The following is a 16,859-nucleotide window of genomic DNA, read 5'->3' on the forward strand; positions in this document are numbered from 1 at the left end:
AAGAACTGGAAAGCCATTAAGAAGTAGGTCAACTTCTTGGTGTACTTGCTTCAATGAGTACTCTGTGCAGACTGGCTGTGCCTCTTTCCAGTCTATGTGTAAGGCAGGAAAGGGCCGTCCCAAGCTCTCAGAATTAGAATTCCCTCAGTCAAGAGACTAGCCAAGACTCTGGAGAACCAGCTGTAGTCCAATCAACAGAGACCAGTGTAGGGTCACGGAACACAAACCTGGCCATTGGAGGCCTGGCCTGTAGGAAAGGCCTGTTTCATCAAAAAGAGCCCGTTTCAACATCCCTCCTGCCAAACCAGACGGATTGCCAACAATTAATTGTTATTGGGATGGTTTTTGTTTTTATAATGAATGAGCTATAGACATTTTATAGTTATTGGTGGTGGAGAAATCTGTGACTGGAGAAGCCACATAGAAGGCTAAGAACTCATTGTCTGCCTCTGCTCCAAAAACCGTATTGTATTTCTAAAAAGGTGCTTAATTGAATTCTTTGGAGGTTTTTCTTTTGTTATAAGGAAAGCAGACTTTAAAGAAAATTATTCTTAAAAGACAATTTGTGAGCTATTTATAGAGCATGCTAAGAAAAAGTGTTTTGAGTAGATTTGTTTTAAAAAGTCTCTAACTGTTGGGAGGATGGGTTGTTTCCATATTTTTTGAGAAAAATTGTCCTTTAATAGAAAGAGCACTGGCTTCCCCTGCACAGTGCATTCCTTGCTGGCCACAGGCCATAGCCTGACACATGGTGGTTCCCCCCCTCTTCCCTCCCCCAACCCCCACCTCCCACAACTCTGCCTTGACTCACTATAGCAGCAGCATAGCATAGTGTGCTCAATTCATGCTCAGTGCCAAAACTAATGATGAGACCATTCCAAAAGGCCTCCAATTCATTTTCCAGGAGCAAGGAATGGTAGAATCAGTGCATACCTGGCAGGACCATGGCTGTTTAGCAACCTACACAAACAAAAATGGCAGCTTTACCATTTTGAGAATTTATCCACATGGTGTTGCTAGACCTTCAGAGTTACAACAGTGATGCACAGGGCAAAGAAGAGATTGATAGTCTTTTGAACAAAGTAGAAGAAAGAGTGAAAGAATTGAGTCAGGACAGTATTGGGTGAGGAGGGGCCGTTGACAGATACTGACCCACTGCTGATGGGTGCCTGGTTGAGAAGGACATAGAAGTGTATGATGAAGACTTGTTCTGAACATTAAAATTCTACACTGGGCCGGCGCCGCGGCTCACTAGGCTAATCCTCCGCCTAGCAGCGCTGGCACACCGGGTTCTAGTCCCGGTCGGGGCGCCGGATTCTGTCCCGGTTGCCCCTCTTCCAGGCCAGCTCTCTGCTGTGGCCAGGGAGTACAGTGGAGGATGGCCCAAGTGTTTGGGCCCTGCACCCCATGGGAGACCAGGATAAGTACCTGGCTCCTGCCATCGGATCAGCGCGGTGCGCCAGCCAGCCGCGGCGGCCATTGGAGGGTGAACCAACGGCAAAAGGAAGACCTTTCTCTCTGTCTCTCTCTCTCTCACTGTCCACTCTGCCTGTCAAAAAAAAAAAAAAAATCTACACTGAGAACAATTTGGAAACATTTGCATCCTCAGTGGTGATGTTAATTTGGATGTTAATCAGGGTGATTTGGCATATACCCGGGCCATTGTGGGCAGCGGCAAGGAAGATTACACTGGCAGAGATGCACTGATTCTGGGAGGTGGAGATGGAGGCATATTATGTGACCAAATGCTGATTGATGGATGTAAAATACGTGAGAAAAATGTGTGGTGATGTCTCAGTCTTAACGGAGACTGATATCAGATTCTGACTGTATTCCAGTACTGGAGGTGTGCCAGAGAAGAGAGAGAATTTGATTACGTGATTAATGATTTGATAGCCATTCCAATCCCCACATCTCCAGGAGACTCCACATGGGAGTTTCTCAGGCTGATTCTTGACCTCTTGATGAAAGTATCGAAGCAGGATGAGAAATACTTTACACAGAGAACTGTCAGTTTGACGGAAGCCCTGTCACTCTATGAAGAACAAACAGCTCAGGCACCCATATTGTCCTAAGGAATTCTCAAAAGAGATGGTCTGTGTCCCTTCATACTTGGAATTGTGAGTATTTTACACTGTTTGGAAGAAAGCGAAAACTTGAAGATGATAAATTCCCCTAATCATGTGTGCTGCAACCAGCCTTCTTGATGGCCACACACTATATGTGCCATTGAGGGGCCTGTGTGGTGGCGCACTAAGTTAATCCTCTGCCTGCGGTGCTGGCATCCCATATGGGCTGCTCCTCTTCCAGTCCAGCTCTCTGCTGAGGTCCCAGGAAAGCAGTGGAGGATGGCCCAAGTGCTTGGGCCCCTGCACCCGCATGGGAGACCAGGAAAAAAGCTGCTGGCCCCTGGCTTCGGATCAGCGTAGCGTAGCTCCGGCCGTGGCAGCCATTAGGGGAGTGAACCAACAGAAGGAAGACCTTTCTCTCTGTCTCTCTCTCACTGTCTGTAACTCTACCTGTCAAATAAACAAATAAAAATCTTATATGTGCCATTGAACGAATCAGGCAATTAATTATGGATTCCTTCAAGTTTTCTTTTTTAAACTTATTTTTAATTTAAAAAACAATGGAAAATGTATATTTTGATGAGCTAAGGAGCTATTTTTTAAAAAGATTTATTTATTTATTTGCAAGTCAGAGTTACACACAGAGAGAGAAGGAGAGGCAGAGAAAGGTCTTCCATCCGCTGGTTCACTCCCCAGTTGGCCGGAGCTGCGCTAATCCAAAGCCAGGAGCTAGAGCTTCTTCTGGGTCTCCTGCACAGGTGTAGGGGCCCAAGGACTTGGACCATCTTCCACTGCTTTCCCAGGCCACAGCAGAGAGCTGGATTGGAAGTGAAGCAGCCGGGTCTTGAATTGGCGCCCATATGGGATGCCGGCACTGCGGGTGGTGACTTTACCTGCTGCGCCACAGTGCTTGCCCCAGGGTGTTACTTTTTTGAAAGTCAGCTGATGGATGATTAGACAGCAAACTGATGACTTCGAAGTGCACTGACCCATAGAATGTGATTCTTGTTACTTTTAATTTCTCTGTGGGCTTTATCTTAAATTTTATTTTGGTTTTCATAGACCTTCCATTTGGATGTTTAGAGGAGTGAGCATCATTATTTCATTTCAGAGGGAAGTTCTTGATGGTGTTTCTTCCCTCCAAAATTGACTTAGCTGTTAAAATTTGGTGCTTATTGGCCGGCGCCGCGGCTCACTAGGCTAATCCTCCGCCTAGCGGCGCCGGCACACTGGGTTCTAGTCCTGGTCGGGGCGCCGGATTCTGTCCCGGTTGCCCCTCTTCCAGGCCAGCTCTCTGCTATGGCCCGTGAGTGCAGTGGAGGATGGCCCAGGTGCTTGGGCCCTGCACCCCATGGGAGACCAGGAGAGGCACCTGGCTCCTGGCTCCTGCCATCGGATCAGCACAGTGCGCCGGCCACAGCGCGCCGGCTGCGGCGGCCATTGGAGGGTGAACCAACGGCAAAGGAAGACCTTTCTCTCTGTCTCTCTCTCTCTCACTGTCCACTCTGCCTGTCAAAAAAAAAAAAATAAAATAAAAATTGGTGCTTATTGCCGGCGCCGCGGCTCACTAGGCTAATTCTCTGCCTAGTGGCGCCGGCACACCAGGTTCTAGTCCTGGTCGGGGCGCCGGATTCTGTCCCGGTTGCCCCTCTTCCAGGCCAGCTCTCTGCTATGGCCCGTGAGTGCAGTGGAGGATGGTCCAAGTGCTTGGGCCCTGCACCCCATGGGAGACCAGGAGAAGCACCTGGCTCCTGGCTTTGGATCAGCGCGGTGCGCCAGCCACAGCACGCCGGCCGCGGTGGCCATTGGAGGGTGAACCAATGGCAAAGGAAGGCCTTTCTCTCTGTCTCTCTCTCTCACTGTCCACTCTGCCTGTCAAAAAAAAAAAAAATTGGTGCTTATAAGAGAGAGTGAAGGGGCCGGCACTGTGGCATAGTGCCTCTGTCTGCAGTGCCAGCATCCCATATGTGTGCCGGTTCATGTCCTGGCTGCTCCACTTCTGATCTATCTCTCTGCTATGGCCTGGGAAAGCAATAGAGGATGGCCCAGCCAGCTTCTTGGGCCACTGCACCCATTTGGGAGACCTGGAAGAAGCTCCTGGCTTTGGTTTGGTGGAGCTCCAGCCATTGCAGTGAACCAGTGGATGGAAGACCTCTTTCTCTCTCTCTGCCTCTGCCTCTTTGTAACTCTGCCTTTCAAATAAATAAATACATCTTTAAAAAGAGAGAGAAAGAGAGAGAGAGTTAAAAAATGAGTAGTAGGGCCGGCGCTGCGGCTCACTAGGCTAACCCTCCACCTGCGGCACCAGCACTCCAGGTTCTAGTCCTGGTTGGGGCGCCAGATTCTGTCCCAGTTGTTCCTCTTCCAGTCCAGCTCTCTGCTGTGGCCCGGGAAGGCAGTGGAGGATGGCCCAAGTGCTTGGGCCCTGCACCGGCATGGGAGACCAGGAGAAGCACCTGGCTCCTGGCTTCGGATTGGCACAGCGCTGGCCGTAGTGGCCATTTGGGGGGTGAACCAACGGAAAAGGAAGACCTTTCTCTCTGTCTCTGCCTCTGTCTCTCTCTCACTGTCTAACTCTGCCTGTCAAAAAAAAAAAAATGAGTAGTAGGAGCCAGTGCTGCAGTCCAGCATCCCATATGGGTGCTGGTTTGAGTTCCGGCTGCTCCACTTCTGATCCAGATCCCTGCTAATGTCCCTGGGAAAGTAGCAGAGCTTCTTCCAGGTCTCCTATGTGGGTGGCAGGGTCCCAGGGACTTGAGCCATATTCCAGTACTTTCTGAGACACAAGAGGGAGGTGGATTGGGAGTGGAGCAGCCAGGACTTGAATTGGTGTCCATATGCAATCAGCTGCTTTACTTGCTGCACCACAGTGCTGGCCCCAGAATATTTACTTATCTAAAAGGCAGAGTTGCTAAGAGAGATCTTTCATCTGCTGGTTCACTCCCCAGTTGGTCTGTCACATGGGCGTGAGGTCCCAAGTACTTGGGCTGTCTTCGGCTGATTTCCCAGGCAGAGAGCTGGATTGCAAATGTAGCACCTGGGACTCAAACTGGTACTCTGATATGGGATGCCGGTGTTGCAGGTGGTGACTTGACCCACTGCACCACAACACTAGCTCCTTACCAAAATCATTGATTAAAAACAATAATCAAAAGTTAATGAGAAAAGAACATCCTGTGCTTAATGTTTATTTATTTAAATCTTACTCTATGAATAATATATTTTTAAATATATTTTTAAAAAGTACATTTGCTAATGTTGCCTATGTGTAGCTGTTTAATAAAGAGCTATATTTTTATATTTAAAAGGAAGAAATATAGAGTTTTTGTGTCGTGAAAGGCATCCCTGACTTAAGCCTTTTGGCATGGGTCATGAGATCATTTACTTTTAATTGTAGTAAAATATACATAATATAAAATTTATTCTTAAACACTTTAAGTTTTTTAATTATTTGAGAGGCAGAGAGAGATAGACACAGAGAGCTCCTATCCACTGATTCATTCCCCAAGAACCCACAATGGTCGAGGCTTGGGCGGGGCCGAAGCTAGGAGCTGAGAACTCATTCCAGCAGGAATCCAATCACTGCCTCCCCAGATCTGCCTTGCAAGGAAGTTGGAGTACAGAATTCGAGTCAGGTATTGAATCCAGCCACTCTGATATGAGACACTGGTGTCTCAATGGGTAGGCCAAACGCATGCTTTTGTTAAGCATGGTTTCATGTGCTTGTTAGCCATTTGTTTATGGGTCGTGAGATCTTAAGACATCACTGCCATATGATCATATATTCTAACTGTAGGAAAAAGTACCTAAAGGGGGCAAATTGTTGTGTTTTAAATCCGTAGAGACAGAAGGTAGATTAATAGGTGCCTAGGGCTGGGAAAATGGGCAGAATGGGGAGTGACTGCTTATGGGTAGGGGTTTCAATGTAAGGGTAATGCAATGTTCTAAAATTAAATAATGGTGATGGTCTCAAAACCCTGTGAACATATGAAAACCTGTGGTATTGTATACTTTAAACTGATAAATTTTATTTAATATGAGGTATATTTGCATAGAGTTATTTTAAAGTGCTGCTGTTTGAATGTAGAATCAAAACAATAACACTGATAATAGCAAATCTTGCCACCTCATACTAGCCAACTCTGACCAGGAGGAGTGAATATTGTACATTTTTGGTGAATTTACATTCTTATCCAGAATTTCAGTTATCTTTCCCTCTCTCCAGTTTTCCAAATCAATCCTTTTTCTTCTAGTCTGATTCTGTCTTTTCTGAGTTTCTTAGTTTCCTCCAACCCTTCATCTGAGGGGCCAAAAAATCTTACTTGGCAACTAGAAGTCAAGAGATAGGGGAGAGTTAAGCTGGCTTGTGGTATCTTTGGGCCTCAACCCCAACCCTAATCCTAGGTTTGTCAGGCCTGATCATAGGGGGAACATCACAGAAGATGGATCTAATTAGGAACAGGGTAAGCCACTGCCTAAGCTGAGTTACACAGGGCCTTGAGAAAGGCCCTCCCAATTTCCACTGCTAAGTTATTCCTCTTTGTCATCTGTGCTGTCTTAAGCGCCACTGTTAGTTCTTCTTACAGGTTAGTCATGCACCAGCTGCTACATCACAGTAAGTCTGTGACATCAGTTTAACAGAAGCAAGGTCTTGAGGGTGTAAGAGTCACGTCAAGTTTCAGAGATTTGGGGAAAAAGAACCCTTAAGTGCTGTGACCATTTCTAGTGGTTCTCTAAATAGGAAAACCCTATGTGTCCCCAGGCTTTCTCAGACTTAGAACCTTTGGGATTAAGTGATGGACTTGCGTGCAGATGAGTTTTCCTGGGGCTTCATTCTGTGTGAACCCAATTTAGCAGATCTCTGCTTGGACAGTCTGGAGGGCTACCCTCTTGCAAGTTCACTTCCTGGTGCTGTAAAAAAGATGACTAAGAAAGATAATTTAAGAAGCCCATTTTGATAGAGTTTGGGTTATACCTCTATAGGTCTTAGATGTCATAAAGAGATGTGGCTCTATACCCACTGTCCTTTTTGAAATGAGGAAATGGACCTAGAGAGAGAGGAAATGCCTGGCCCGAGGTGGCCTGGCCAGTTAGTGGTAGAGCCAGAGCGTCCAGCTCTCTTGCCTGTGTGTGTTCCTTCGAAGCTCTCCACACCTAATCTAGCCCAGCCTCAATCTGTTTCTGGACATCCGCTGCTGAGGAGGAGCAGGGTGACCAATACCAACTGCAGTCCTCTTTAGAGGGTCTTCGTCCATCCACCTTTCTCCACATGCTGCTGCCGTGGCTTTCTTTGGAACAGTCTTCACTCCTGTTGGCATTCTGCCTTCTCCACTGTAGCACCCCAGTCTCCATGCCTGTACCATCTGGAACTCAGGGAAGGCTCTTGATCACTTTGCCCACCCCCTCCGCCATGTTCAGCTGAGTGTGGGCCCACACCAACGCAGGCTTACTAAGTACAGTGAGTTCTCCTTTTATTTATTCCTGATGGCTTAGAGAGGAAAAAATACTGCTTCTCAGGCTTCAGAGTCTTAGTGCTCAAACAGTGACAATTAAAAAACCGTTATTTTCCGAATCTCCCCCTCATTATCACAGTTCTTGTGTGTTCCTTCTCTGCTGACACATAGTCTTTGTATCATGGACAAGGTCAGTGGTTTAAAGGGATTGTTTACCTGAGGCATGAAGGGCTGCTCTGTCCCTTGGTCTCATAGCCTGTTCTGCCAGTAAAGTCCCCTAATCTTATTCTGTAAAGTCAGGAGTTCCAGAAGGTTCTCCATAGTCTTGAATAGTTGGGCCTTCTGTACAACGAGGAGATGCCTGATTCCTCTTCCTCTCCATCTTTTTTTCTTTCTTCCCTCCTTCATCTCATTCCCCTTGCCTTCCTCTTCTTTTCATCTTCAAATTTTCTCACCCCAGGTAATGCTTTCCCCTACATGTAGTGAGCTCACTCACTGTCCTTTGGGATAGTAACCTTCCTGGAATGTCTCCGACCAGAAACCAGCTTGAGAGACCAGGCTATTCCCAGGGTAAGAATCTCCTCCTCCTTATTTCACTCATGAATGTAACAATGGGAAGGTTTTTATCACCTCTTGACTCAGGATATAACGAGGAATCAGCTCACACTGAGGTCCATGTTGTAGTGGTGATGGCAACCCAAGAGAGAGTACTCTCAGGCAAGTGTCCCTCAGGAGAAAGAAGGTTAGAGCTGCTCGGCCCAATAGTCTCCCCGGGAGCTTCTTCCTATGGTGCTAAATGTAGGTTCAGTTTATATCACCACCAGGGAGAGCGTCCCTAGACCCCTACCACCACCTCTGCCAAACAAGAAGGGGCCCAGCCAGCAGCTGAGAAGTAGTTACCCACACATTGTAATCAGGAACTACCTGCTCAGTCTCTATTCTCTGTTCTGGGTGTATCCACTTAGTCTGTGGTTCCCTGTGTCTCCTCCTGCCTCCATGCTGTTAAATGCAGCCCCATCACCTTGGATTCCTCCTATGCCTGTGCCCAGCTAAGGCCTGTGCTGGAGGATTCTGACCTCCGGGAAGCTGGGTTAGTTAGCTCTCCTCTTCTATACCCCCCTGGGCCAACCTTCATCAAAGCATCTATATCCTTGTGTTGCAATTGCATGTTGATGTGAGCTCACTCTGTCTCCCAGGAGATCTTGGGCTCTAGGATGAGGGGTATTAATATGAATCATTGCCCCAGGGGCAGTCTCATGACATAGCAGGTTAAGCCACCATTTGAGATGCCCGCCTTCTATATCAGAGAGCAAGGGCTTAAATCTCACCTCCACCTTCTGATCCAGCTTCCTGCTTATGTGCTTGGGAGGCAGCAGATGACGGCCAAGTACCTGAGTCTGTGCCAGCCACGTGAGAGACCCAGATGGAGTCTGTGGCCCCTGGCTTTGGCCTGACTCAGTCCCGATTGTTGCAGGCATTGGGGGAGTAAACCAATGGATGGAAGCTCTGTCTCTTTCTCTCCTCTCACTCTCCATTGCTCTGCTTTTTCAAATGAAAGTAGTAACTATTATAGCTACTAAAAAAGTGAATCAGGGATGGTGTCGTGGTGCAGTGAGGTACGCTGCTGCTTGTGCTGCTGGCATTATATGTCAGAGAACTGGTTGAAGTCCTGGATGCTCTGCTTCTGATCCAGCTCCATACTGATGCACCTGGGGAAGTTGTGGAAGATGGCCCAAGCACTTGGGCTCTACCACCAATGTAGGAGACCTGGATGGAGTTCCAAGCCCCTGACTTTGGCCTGGCTTAGGCTATTATTTTAAAGGCGAGTGATAGAGCCAATGTTGTGGTATAACAAGTAAAGCTGCCATCTGTAATGCCAGTATTCCATGTGGGTGCAGGTTCATGTCCTGGCTGCTCCATTTCAAATCCAGCTCCCTGATAATGGCCTGGGAAAAGCAGTGAAAGTTGGCCCAAATACTTGGGCCATTGCTACCCCTTTAGGAGACTTGGATGAAGCTCTTGGCTTCTGGTTTCAGCCTGGCCCAGTGCTGGCCACTGTGGCCATCTGGGAAATGAACCAGTAGATGGAAGATCTCTCTCCTTTTCTCTCTGTCTCTACTTCCCTCTTTCTGTAAATCTGCTTTTCAGAATAAATAGATCTTTAAAAGAAAAACAAGTGATAGAGGAGGGAGGGAAGAGGGTGGAGAGAGACAGAGAGAAAGAGAGAGAGAGAGAGAAAGAGAGAGAGAGAGAATCTTCCATTTTCTGGGTCACTCCCCAAATGGCTGCAACAGCCAGGGTTAGGCCAGATTGCAGCCAGCAGCCTGGAACTCCATTTGGTTCTCCCATGTGGATACAGGGACACTAGCACTTGGGCTGTCTTTTGCTTCTTTCCCAGGCACACTAATAGGGAGCTGGGTTGGAAGCAGAGCAACCAGGACTTGAACTGGCACTCATATGAGATGGACCATAATGAACTGCATGGGTGTGGAGAGGGAGATTTTATAGGGAATGACATCAGAGTAGAATTTCCACTGATGCTACAGTGCATTAATTTTCTGTTGCTGCTATAATCTAATCCTCAAAATGCTACAAATTTGTTATCTTGCAGATAGTCTGACCTGAGGCTTAAGGGACTAAAATGTACATGTGTGAAAGTTTGCGTTCTTCCTGAGGGCTTCAGGAGAGAATGCCCTGCAGTCCAGCTTAGCGTCTGTCCTCATGCCTTGGCCAGCGGCTCCCTTCCTCGCTTCATTCCAATTTCTTGGTGTTATTGTCATTTCTAGTACTCTAATCCCCACCTCCATTTTTTCAGGGACTCTTGTGATTCCTTTGGGCCCACATGACTAATGCAGGATAATCTCTCAAGGTCTTTAAAAATTTGATTATATCTCAAAGTACTTTCTACTACATAGGGTGATCTATTCAAGGGTCATGGGGAATAGGACTTAGACACCTTTGAGGAAGCCCTTGTCCAGTTTACCACATGGAGAGCACTTCTTCTGTGTCTTATTACCTGTTTTTGTCGAAATTCTTCCCATCACTCAAGACCTGTGATGCCTATCCAGAGTCTTTTGTGAGTTTCCTTTCCCACCAACTGGGTGTTCCTCAGCCTTGGTTCCTGCCTCGATCTTAACCGCGAGCACTTTTCTGGTCAAACCAAGCCCCGCCTTGGTCTGTGCATGTTTCCGCCTCTGCTTTACTGCGAGAAACTTCTTTCCCTCTGCAGTGTCTAAGCCTTGACCCCGGCTTGTCTTTTTTTAAAAGATTTATTTATTTGCTGGCACTGCAGCTCACTAGGCTAATCCTCCACCTGCGGCGCCGGCACACCGGGTTCTAGTGCCGGTTTGGGCGCTGGATTCTGTCCCAGTTGCTCCTCTTCCAGTCCAGCTCTCTGCTGTGGCCAGGGAGTGCAGTGGAGGATGGCCCAGGTCCTTGGGCCCTGCACCCACATGGGAGACCAGGAGGAAGCACCTGGCTCCTGGCTTCAGATTGACTGGCACAGCGCCGGCCATAGCGGCCACTTGGGGGGTGAACCAACAGAAGGAAGACCTTTCTCTCTGTCTCTCACTGTCTAACTCTGCCTGTCAAATAAAAAAAAAAAAAGAGAGAGATTTATTTATTTATTTGAAAGTCAGAGCTACACAGAGAGAGGAGAGGCAGACAGAGAGAGGTCTTCTATCCACTGCTTCACTCCCCAGTTGGCCACAATGGCCGGAGCTGTACCGATCCGAAGCCAGGAGCCAGGAGCTTCCTCCGGATCTTCCCACATGAGTGCAGTGGCCCAAAGTCCTGTTTCATCTTCTACTGCTTTCTCAGGCCACAGCAGAGAGCTGGATTGGAAGTGGAGCAGCCGGGTCTCGAACCACCGCCCATATGGGATGCCGGCACTGCATGCCAGGGTGTTAACCCTCTGCGTCACAGCACTGGCCCCGACCGTCTTGTCTTCTCTCTTCTACCACACCTCCAGATCTCAGGGAGAGGGTCTCGAGTAACAGAACTGGAACATCTCTCCATTTTAATTACTACCACAGTGCAACCCAGTTCTGAACAACTCAGTCTGTGGCCCCAGACAACCTGTGAGCCTCTGGGAGCAGGGGGCTGCCTCTGCTGGATTGCTGTGTGCCAAGCATTGTTGCAGAGCTTCGCCCAAGTGTGTATCAGCAGAATGGTGGAACATCTCTGCTCTCCCTAGCATTCCTGATTGGCAGCCCTCACTGGCACAATGCTCAGCCCTGTTGACTCATACCATCGGTTGTTTTCTACATGGACTGCCCACCCCTACCCCTAGATACACTGGACCAGCGTGTCCAGTGCTGCACATCACATAGGGTCTTGCAACCACTAGGTGGTCTACTAAAAGCAAAGAAAAATGGCAGGTTCAACTGTTTTTAACCCACATAATAGTAAATGTCTTTTGACAGGAGACTAAATATTCATTGCTTAGCCTGTCTTGGTCCAGTTTGTGCCCATGTCCTAGGGCCTCCTTCCTGCCTGGTGTTTTCTCCCTCCAGTGCCGGAAGTGCTTTGTCCTTTCCTCCTTCACATTCCTTACCACTCCCCGACATGGCCTCCCTTCTGGCTTAAACCATTTCTTTTTTCTTTTGACAGGCAGAGTGGACAGTGACAGAGAGAGACAGAGAGAAAAGTCTTCCTTTGCCGTTGGTTCACCCTCCAATGGCCGCCGCAGCTGGCGTGCTGCGGCCAGCGCACCGCGCTGATCCAATGGCAGGAGCCAGGTACTTATCCTGGTCTCCCATGGGGTGCAGGGCCCAATACTTGGGCCATCCTCCTCTGCACTTCCCTGGCCACAGCAGAGAGCTGGCCTGGAAGAGGGGCAACCGGGACAGAATCCGACACCCCGACCAGGACTAGAACGCGGTGTGCCGGCACCACAAAGCAGAGGATTAGCCTAGTGAGCCATGGTGGCGGCAACAATTTGTTTTTTAAATGTGGAATCAGATGTCCATTTACTGATTTACACTTAGAGATAGAACTGCGAGGCTAACTAGCTATTACGTCTTTCTTGCAGTAGAAGAGTCTACCCTGGAGAAAACTAGACATGACAAAATTGCCTGGTAAGCAAAGGCTCCAGTCATCTCAAAGGAAGTGTGCTCGAAAGGGCTGTGCAGGGATGGGCCAGGCCAGGGTAGACAGACTGCAGCCCAGTGGGGCCCTCCTTCAACAAGTAGGACTGCAGAGCACCTGGGCTGGCTCCACAGGACAGACATGCTCTGCCATAGTGGGGAGAATCGAGGGGGTGGGGCATGCACAGACATTTGCAGGGTCCTGGGATAGCCCTGAGTGTGGCTTGGTCTCCAGTGAGAGCAGTTTGCTGTGGCCCTTTGTGGATATTAGTGGTTTTGACTTGGTGATTTTGTGTTCCTCAGATAACCAAGGATGGGTATGGCTAAAACAAGAAAGAGTTGCCCCCGGAACATATGAATTTCATTTTCCTTCCTTCCTCCTTGCCACCCTTTCCCTTCCTTCCTACGTTCTTCCTCCTCTCCTTTTTTTTTTTTTTTTTAAAGAGTAATTATTTGTTTGAAAGGCAGAGTAATAGAAAAGGGAAGAGAGAGAGAGAGAGAGAGAGAGATCTTCCATCTGCTGGTTCACTCCTGAAACCTGCCAGGCTGAAATCAGGAGCCAAAAAATCCATTTGGGGTTAAAGCCTTCTTCAGCAGCCCCAAAGATCACCAACAAGAAGCAGCTGATCGCATGCGGTGATTTTCCTGTGATCCCCTCTGTAGTCCAGATATCAGAAACCAGCTGATTTCCTGGGGAAGCCATAGCCAAGATGTCTATGTTCTTGTGTTTCCTCCGTCCGCTGAGATGAGCCCCTCCGCACCTCTACACTTGTCGGTCACCAGTTGTACTTCTGATCTTCTCTCAAGAGAAACTGCGGTGCCTTCAGATGCTGGAACCCCCTCCTCCAGCTCGTCCTTGAGCAGCACTGGCCTGGGGTCTCCCTGGGGGCTTGATGTGGCAGCCCTGGCCTGCTGGGCTGGCAAGTATAATCAATTTCATACTCTGTGGGGGAGGAGGAACAAATGGATTAGCAGAAGCAGAGCCAGAGAGGGGAGCTGAGTGATCTTAATGCAGAGCACTGGGGTAGAGGCCATGGAGGCCTACTGACCGGGAGTGGCCTTCCAGTTCCAGTGCCTCGGGGGCTCACTTTGCTGGCACATTCCTGCTTTTCCCATGAGGCTTGGGTGATTGACTTTCCCAGGACTGCTTTGAGGGCTGGCCCCGTAGCTAAAATTCCTCTGTTCCTTGTTTGCACAAGTGTCCTGAGAGTGCTGCCCGTGTATTGCATGAACTATCCCAAGGGACTTGCAGCTTCTTACACCAGGAGTGCCTCTTCCTGGGTCTGTGGTGTTCCCTAAGGTTGGAGGCTTTTGTGTGTGTAAGTGTGTGTGTGTGCACAAATTACTGGGCCTCTGTACTCTGTGTAGTTTTATCACACACAGAGGTTTCTTGACGATCTAGAGTGAGCCCATCAGAGACATCCTGGACAGACAACAGTCTAAGAAGCAGCCACAAGGACACCTGAGAGAATTGGGGTTCCCAGGAGAGACTGGTGGGGGTCTTTCAGAAGCACATGTGCTTCCAGGGCCGTGCAGAGGGGAGAAAGCTGTAGGAAGGACATTTTGGCTTAAGGTTAACTTTATAGGTGCAGTCATGGGATAGGCTTTCTTGCCTGATTGTGATCCCCCCCCCTTTTTTTAAGTAAAACATTTAGTTTAAAAATGTTGACACTGCAATATATAAAATACCTATTATGAATGCACAGAGTGTATTCTATAGCTGTCAGGTTTTTTTTTTTTTTCAAGGAAAATGTGAGTAGTTATGCTGTGGTTAAGAGTTGCATCTTCAGGGCTGGCGCTGTGGTGTTAGTGGGTAAGCCGTTACCTGCAGTGCTGACATCCCACATGGATTCCGGTTAGAGTCCTGGCAGCTCCTCTTTGCATCCACCTCTCTGCTATGGCCTGGGAAAGCAGTGGGAGATGGCCCAAGTGCTTGGGCCCCTGTACCCACGTGCCAGACTTGGAAGAAGCTCCTGGCTTCTGGCTTTGGATCAGCACAACTCTGGCTGTTGCAGCCACCTGAGGAGTGAACCAGCAGATGGAAGACCTTTCTCTCCCTCTCTTCCTCTCTCTGTCTGTAACTCTGCCATTCAAATAAATAAATAAATCTTAAAAAAAAAAAAGACTTGCCTCTTCACCCTTGAAAAAGCCCATATTCTAACACAGTGATATGTGGTCAGACTTAACAGCCCCAATTTTTATAAACACGTGGATCAAATCATACCAGTTTTATTGTGAAAGGACCCTGCACACATTTATTTATTTGAAATTACTTTTAAAATTATTTATTTATTTGAGAGGTAAAGTTACAGACAGTGAGAGGGAGAGACAGAGAGAAAGGTCTTTCATCTGCTAGTTCACTCCACAAATAGCCCCAACAGCTGGAGCTGGGTCGATTCAAAGTCAGGAGCAAGGAGCTTCTTCCAGGTCTCCCACACAGATACAGGGGCCCAAGTGCTCGGGTCATCTGCTGCTTTCCCAGGCCATAGGAGAGTTGGATAGGAAGAGGAGCAGCTGGAACTTAAACTGGTGCCCATATGGGATGCTGGCATTGCAGGTGGAGGAATAACCTACTGTGCCACAGCGCTGGCCCTATACACATTTATTTATCCATTCTAGTACCTTAATAGCTATCCAATAGTCATTAACATACAGAAACATGCATCCTGAGAAGCAGGAAATACCGCTCATCCCCTCTGCCTGTTAGCAACATGTCACCCACATCACAGTGACGTGCTCACATCACTGAGGTCTGAGAACAGCCACTTTTCACGTTCATCCCGACTGAAAGATGGGGATGGGGTGTGGAGGCTGGGGGTGCTTTCCCACCAGTGGACTTGGGCGCAGTCTGCTTGGTTTGCACGTTTTCTTTTACCCAATGCTGAAGTCTTGGGCTGCTTCTCCAATTGCCATACCACTTCTGTTGCCCAGGACGGAGTCAGCAGTGACTGAGTAAAGAAATGAGGCTCCCCTAACTAAAGCCCTCTGCCTGGTTGTGGTTTCTGTGTCCCTGGAATGTGTAAGCAGAGGCTGTCAGAGATTCCTAAATTGGGCTTTCAAGTCCTAAATGCGACTTTCAAGATTCATTTGATCGTGTTTCTAATATTTTACCATGAGTCAATTAATGCTCTCCTCCCCAGAGGAGTTCTCCTGGGGAGAGAAACCTAGAGAAAGAAATTTTTGAAGGGGAAATTTCGGGAACAGCGACACCAACGTGGAGTGATGTTTTAGGCCAAGCCTTTGCCTTTGCCCCTGAGATTGACCTTTAGCAGGTACGGGAGAGCAGTCGTAATCCATCCCGCTACGTGGAAATGCTTTCCCCACCAACATACTCACTAGTCTCTTTATTTGGCCAAAGTGGTTTCTCCCAAACCTGTTTGGCTAAGCTTCCCACCTCTGTGTAGCCACTATCTGTAAGAAAGAGCCAGAGATGGAGGCATCAGAGCTGGAGAAAGTGGAACGTGCAGGCTGCAGGAGACGCCTACTCAGGCATTTCCAGGAGAGAATCCTTCTCTTGGCATAAGCCTGGAGCCAACTCTTCTGTCTTGTTACCTCAGGCATCTTAGTTAGAACTGCCTGAGCATTCTTCATTTCAGTCTGCAGCCCAGCCCAAGCTCAAGCTGTCGGTGAGATAGGCATTTAAGATCTCAGAGAAGACTTGTCCTTTCCCTCTTTGGAGGGACCTACACCACTTCGTGGTTTTTGCAGGAGGACCATGCACTTCCTGTGCTTTCCGGCGGCCACACTGTTGATGTATCTTCCCAAGATGCATCTCCAGAATTCCAGGTGTGGAGCAGTGCAGGGGACTAGATACCAGAGTGCATCGTTCTCATCGTGGGATAGGAGGCATCATGACGTCCGAAGGAAAACCTTGAGGTTGGACAAGCTTAGATTTGTTTGCCTGCTCCAATGCAAGCTAGCCAAGTGACTTGGGTGGTTTATTAATTCATCTGAGCCCCAGTTTCTGCATCTATAGACGTGAGGTGATGGCATCTCTTATACTTGGTTGTAAAGATTTTTCAGTGAGATACTCCTGTTTGAGTTGGAGTTTTTTCACTCCGCTATCTACCCCTTCCTGCGAACTTTGCTCTTCATTCCATCCAACAAAGCCTTCTGGCAGCTGTCCAGAACATGCAGTGGCAGTGATGGGTGTCAAAGGAGCAGTCTTATTGAATGGAAAATCTTGGTGCCTTTTAGAAATTCCAGAGAGATTCACGGTGCTTGAGGGGAAGTGAGGGGGCTGAGAGAGT

The 16,859-nt window shown here is 48.3% G+C and overlaps 1 protein-coding gene and 1 pseudogene across 1 annotated transcript in view; both read left to right on the top strand.

Moving 5' to 3' along the window:
• Positions 1–16,859, top strand: part of ADCY9 (adenylate cyclase 9) — a 197,015-nt gene that overhangs the window by 19,088 nt on the left and 161,068 nt on the right. The window lies entirely within an intron of this gene.
• LOC127488198 (spermine synthase-like) overlaps positions 10–16,859 on the top strand; it is a 22,314-nt pseudogene continuing 5,464 nt past the window's right edge.

Source organism: Oryctolagus cuniculus, chromosome 19 (assembly GCF_964237555.1).
Source record: "Oryctolagus cuniculus chromosome 19, mOryCun1.1, whole genome shotgun sequence".
Classification (NCBI taxonomy): domain Eukaryota; kingdom Metazoa; phylum Chordata; class Mammalia; order Lagomorpha; family Leporidae; genus Oryctolagus; species Oryctolagus cuniculus.